The following is a 6,370-nucleotide window of genomic DNA, read 5'->3' as shown; positions in this document are numbered from 1 at the left end:
GCTCCACCAGCCAACCTGTGATCTGCTCCAGCTGTCTCAAAAACTGCTTAGCTTACTTCACTCCGTGAGCCATTCCAAGTGTCCCACAAACTGCTCTTCTCTATCAGCTGCTCTGCAATATAGTTTCAAACTCTCCCCCTAGTTAACACAGCACTTTAATGACTTCAGCTCAGGAACCTGGATCTTCAGTTATTAAGAAATTCAACAACCAGCTCTACTATTCAACTGTTAAAAGAGAAGAAGATGCAATTGGTGTTTCTGTCTCACCCAAGGAGCCCACTCCCTGTGACCGACAAAAACCGCCTAAGCTACCCAGGGCCACCTACCATCAGGATGCAGGTATCTGCTCCCCCCCCAACACACCTAATCCCCCCGGGACCTCTCCAGCCTAGATGTAGGTATCTCTGACCCCACGAATCCGCTAAGACATGACAGGACCCCTCCAGCACCGACATAGATATCTGTGCCCACACAACTCTCCTAAGACCCACGAAACCCCTCCAGCCTAGACGCTGGTATCTGTGCCCAGCATGAACCCCCTAAGGTCCCTAGGACACCTCTTGCCTGGATGAATGTATCTGTGCCCCTTACAAACCCCTAAACCCCCCCAGGATCCCTATAGCCCGGACGTAGATATCTGTGCACCCTCACGAACCCACTGATCCTCCCAGCGACCCCTACAGCATGGAAGTAGGTATCTGTACCCCAAAATGCCCCAAAGCAACACCAGGACCCCTACAGCCTCGATATAGGTATCTGTGCCCCCCCACAACTCCCTAATACCCCCAGAACTCCTCCAGCCTGGACGTAGATGTTTGTGACTTCCAGGAACCCCCAAAGCCCTCCCCAGGACCTCTCCAGTCTCTACATAGGTATCTCTGCCCCCCACCAGCCTTCTAAGACCCATAGGACCCCCACCAGCCTGGTTGTAGCTAGGTGTACGCCACACAAACCCCCTAAGCTCCCCAGGGCCCCCTCCAACTGGTACTTAGGTATCTGCACAACCACAACCCCTTAAGTCCCCCAGGGACCCCTCCAGACCATATGTAGGTTTCTGTGAACCTTACCAACTCCCTAAACCCCCAGGGACCACTACAGCCTGAACGTATGTATCTATGCTCACCACAACCCCCTAAGCCATCCACGTACCTCTCTAGCCCTGATGTAGATATTTGTGCCCCTCATGAAGCCCCTAATGCCCACCAGAACGTCTCCAGCCTGGACGTAGCTATCTGTGCCCCCCACGACCCCTAAGCACCCCAGGGATCTCTACAGCCTCTACATAGGCGTGATGTTCTGTGCATTACCCTGCATGGCCACATGGTGTCACTGTTCCTCTATGAGAGAAATGCTCTGTGCATTACCCTGCGTGGCCACATGGAATCACTGTAGCTCCATGCAGAAAATGCTCTGTTCATTACCCTGCATGGCCACATAGTATCACTGTAGCTACATGCAGAAAATGCTCTGTTCATTACCCTGCATGGTCACAAGGTGTCAATGTTGCTCCATGTGGGAAATGCTCTGTGCATTACCCTGCGTGGCCACATGGTAACACTGTTGCTCCATGCGGGAAATGCTCTGTGCATTACTGTGATGGAGTAGGGACTGTCTGTTTGGGGGATGGGAGAGCAGGGGGTGACTTTAGGACTGGACACGTGCAGTCTGTAACCTGAGCTAGGCGGGGGGAGGGGTCAGCACCTTTGCCCGGGAAGCTGGACACAGGAAATGGCCAGCTGGAGGGAGTTGGGTTAGTTCAGTTTCCGTTTTAGTCTCGGTGGTTGGAATTCAGGGATTCCCAAACTGGGAACTAAGTTTCCTGAACCACTAGAAGGACTTGATTGCGGAGTCCTGCTTGTGCCTCCAAGCTCTGCTGTATCCTTCGCTCCTGTTGTCCAATAAACCTTCTGTTTTACTGGCTGGCTGAGATTCACTGTGAGTCCCAGGAAGAGGGGTGCAGGACCGGACTCCCCCACACTCCGTGACAGACCCTAAGCCCCTCCGGGACCCCTGCAGCCTGGACATAGGTATCTGTGCCTCCCACCAAACACCTAAGACCCTCAGAGACCCCTCCAGCCTGAACTTAGGTATCTGTGCCCCCACAAACTCCCTAAGCCCCCCAGGGACCTATACAGCCAGAACATTGGTATTTGTACCCCATATAGAATCCATAAGCCCCTTGCGACACTCCAGTGTGCACGTAGGTTTATGTGCCCCTCAGAAACCCTCTAAGCCCCCAGGAACCCCTACAGCCTGGACATAGGTATTTCCACTCCCACAACCCCCCCCCGGGACATCTACAATCTGGATGTAGATATCTGTGCCCCCTCACGAAACCTCTAACCCCCCCTGGGACCGATACAGCCTGGACATACGTATCTGTGCCCACCCGAACCCCTAAAACCCACTGGTACCCCTACAGCCTGGACATAGGTATCTTTGGCCCCCACAAATCCCCTAAGACTCCCAGGATGCCTCCAGCCTGGACGAAGGTATCTTTGCCCCCCACTAACCCCCTAAGCCACCCTGGTACCCCTACAGCCTGGATGTAGGAATATGTGACCCCACGAACCCTCTAAGCCCCCCTGGGACCCCTAGACCATGGAGATTGGTATCTGTGTCCCCCCAAAACTCTCTAAGCCCCCCAGGGACCCCTATGGCCTGGACGTAGGTATCTCTGCAGCCCAAGGCCCCTAAGATCCCCCGGAACCCTGCAGCCTGGATGTAGGTGTGACGGTGCTGCCCGTGGGAGCCAGCTCAGCTCACTCAATCAGAGTGAATTGCAAACAAAACAGGGCAGACAAATCCCAAATGCTGGTGGTTATTTCAATACTTAGATTTACCAAGCCACCACAAAACAGCTTCTGTAGTACCTCACTGGTTACTTAGAAGTTTAAACCACGCAGTTCCCTTAAAGTACCCAGCCTCAGGCCTACGTCCAGACACACCTGTTAGATATGATGATGATTCCTGAAAACTTACTTACTACATTAAATAAAAGAAAAGATTCTTCTGATCCCAAAGGATCAGCCACATAACCAGGTTCAATTATAACTTAGATCTTACCTAAAATACATGTTATAGCCAATTCTTATTAACTAAGCTAAAATTTATTAGAAAAGAAGAGAGAGTGTTGGTTAAAAGATTAATAGACATATAGACTTGAATTCAATTTTTGAGGTTCAGATACACAGTAGAGATGATCTTGTACTTGCCAAAAGTCCTTTTAGAAATAGTCCATCGGTTATAATCCAATGTCCATATTCAGGGTGGCTCCAGTCAATGACTGGGGATCTCAATCATTGTGGCTTAAGGTTTCCCCCTCTTGAAACCCAAAGCAGATCTGAGATGAAGAAGGATCGTGTCCCAGGTTCTTATACATTTCCAGCAGCCTTTCAGCCTGAGAAAACAATAGGCTTAACTCTTCTTCCAAACATCCTGGCAATTAGTACATCCATCAAACAGTTCAGATACAGATTACCACAACCTTCAAAGAGACACAGACAATAATACTATTTCACTCAAGTATCATCATAAATGTTAATATTCTTTTTTTGTTCTTTGAATTAAAACTATAGCAATAGACAAGACTTGTTTGCTGACATCACAAGACCTGAGCAAACACCTCCCCTTCTACCTCTAACACTGCAGACTTACATTTCAAAGCTCTGTTCATTTACATATCTTGCTAACCAGTTTTTAAGGTACACCCACGGGTCAGGTCAGTCGGTGAGGTGAGTTAATTAACTCCTTCTGGCCCTGTCACCTTTCAATGAGATATTAGATCATACTTATAATGTCACAGTCGCGGTGAGTTGACTGCTGCAGCTCCCTGTAGACTCTGCCTGTGTCTCTCACCGAGCTGGAGTACAGCAGGCGAGGGGAGAGCACTCAATGTATTGCATCTACACTAGACGCGATATATCGACCCCCACTGGATCGATCGCTGCCCACCGATTCGGCAGGTGGTATAGACATACCCCGAGTATCTGGTGATCGGAGCTGGACCGCGGAGGGGGACACATTGAAGGAACTCAGGGGTTAAGGTGCCTCTATTGTCAACTGTCAGGGCTGCTGTGACTCAGAGGAGGGTGCTTGACTGCCTGGCAGGCTTAGGCGCCGCAAGCCTTGGAGGTGGGAGAAGTAAAGCGGCCATGGCATGCTCGGGGTGCTCGTGCTCACAGCAGGGGTGAGCTGGGGCGAGGGGGTGCCGCAGGGCAGGGCAGGGGACTTGCCACAAGAGGGGAGCCTCAGGGTGGAGGGGGGAGCTGACACAGGTGGGGGGGAGCCTCAGGGTGCGGGGGGAGGGTGCAAGGTGGAAGTTTAGCCTAGGGCATGAAACATCCTTGCACCGGCCCTGCCCCACGCCCTGCCTGCAGCCAGCCCTGCACCCCCTGCCCTGCACTGCCCGCAGTCAGCCTCTGTCTCCAGCCAGCCCTGCACCTTCTGCTTTGCTTGCACCAGCCGCATCCTCCCTGCCCTGTCTCCAGCCAACCCCTGATGCACCCCCCTGCCTGAAGCACGCCAGCCCCGCAGCCCTTGCCCTGCCTGAAACCAGACCCTACCTCCAGCCAACCCCACATCCACTGGTGCCCTGCACTTCCCAGGGCAGTAACCCTGCACATCTGCTTCAATGAGGGGGGCAGGGAGCAGCTGGGACCCACACATGAGCACACCCTAGGGTGACCAGACAGCAAGTGTGAAAAATCGGGACGGGGTGGGGGGTAATAGGATCCTAGATAAGAAAAAGACCCCAAAATTCGGACTGTCCCTATAAAATTGGGACATCTAGTCACCATAGCACACCCCCGGGACTCCTGAGTTCCATTGCTGGGTTTCCTATTGGTTCCACTGCTGGTCCTTTTCCTTTTCCTGGGGACTTTGGGCAAGTTGTTCCCCACTCTCGGGCTCTGTCCCCAGCAGTCAAATGGGGATTTCATACTTTCCCGCTATTGGAAAGTGCTGGGAGAATCCCCCAGCAAAAGCTGCTCTGACAGTGCTAAGCAGCATCTGACCAATCAAGTTCGGAGCTCACTGCCCAGGAGGAGTGCTTGGCTCTGGGGTTTCACTTCAGCCCAGTGTAGAGAGAGAGCCCTAACCGTGGAGTTTGGCTCAAGAAGACCAAGTATCCAATTTGTTAAGAGTGTTTTGAATTTCAATCCTGTGCTCCAAAGTGCTTGGTGTCAGTTGTAAATTTTAGGAGCATGCTCTCCACTCCATTTTCAAAATCATTCATGAAAATATAGAATAGTACCTGACACCGGACTGATCCCTGCCAGACCCACTAGGTTCACCCTCCCCGTTGGGCAGCTAAACATGGAGAAGGGCTCCTGGAGTCTTGGCTTTCAACCAGCTCTGCACCCACATTACACTGATTGCAGTTGGACTACATTTCCCTCGTTTGCTTGTGAGAATGTCCTACGGGACTGTGTCAAAAGCCTTAGTAACACCAAGCTAGATCCCATCTATTGTTTACCCACCTCCACCAGGCCCAGAACCCTGCCAAAGAAGGAAAGAGGATTGGTTTGGAATGATTTGTTCTTGACAAATCCACGCTCACTAGTCATAAGAACCAAATTATCCTGTAGGTGCCGCTGGCAAACTCAGTGTTTAAGAATGTATTGCAGGATCTCTCCAACTATGGCAGTCAGGCTAGCTAGTCTGTAAGTCCCAGGGGTCTTTTTGTTCCCCTTTGAAAGATAGGTCCTGTCTTGTTCATGGATGGGAAGATGTTCTTTTTCAGGGATCTCAGACAAGAACTGGGGCACAACACCTGGTTTGTTAAGGCCACAAAAACGGAGGCAGGAACCTCTTCTCTGCTGCTGGCAAAGAACCACAGGTACCTAAAAGACAGGGACTCACATCTTTGAATGGGCTTTAAAAAGGCAGTAGTTAATAAGTTTGGCCCTGACCATTTCTTGTTTCCACAGACTAGACATTTTAGCAAACTTTAGAATTCCTTGGTGCTAAACACTGTGAAACTCCCCTTTCTCCTTCACAGAGGGCTTTAACGCCCCTTATCTCACTTGGGCTCTAAACTGCCCATAGTTCGAGAACTGTTCCTGTTCCCATTGGACAGATGGGAGAATGGAAGTGACCTACCAAAGGCCTACACAGCAAGGAGGTGGCAGAGCCAGAAAGAGAAGCAACCAGTTCTGACTCCTGTTCTAACAGACGAAAACACCCCAGAGGCAAGGATAGAGCCCAGGAATCGAGATGGTGAGAAAATTTCATTCAAACCATTTCTGTCCGAAAATCCCATTCAGACTAAACCAGTTTGTTTCTCAAAATCATAACAAGTGGGATGAAAGATCTTTGCAAAAATATTTTGTTGCAAAACAAAAGCATCTCCTCTTTGTCAGAGTGTGTT

The sequence above is a fragment of the Gopherus flavomarginatus genome, unplaced genomic scaffold (genome assembly GCF_025201925.1).
Source record: "Gopherus flavomarginatus isolate rGopFla2 unplaced genomic scaffold, rGopFla2.mat.asm mat_scaffold_103_arrow_ctg1, whole genome shotgun sequence".
Lineage (NCBI taxonomy): Eukaryota > Metazoa > Chordata > Testudines > Testudinidae > Gopherus > Gopherus flavomarginatus.
The sequence above is the reverse complement of the archived record's forward strand: the minus strand, read 5'-3'. Positions refer to the sequence as shown.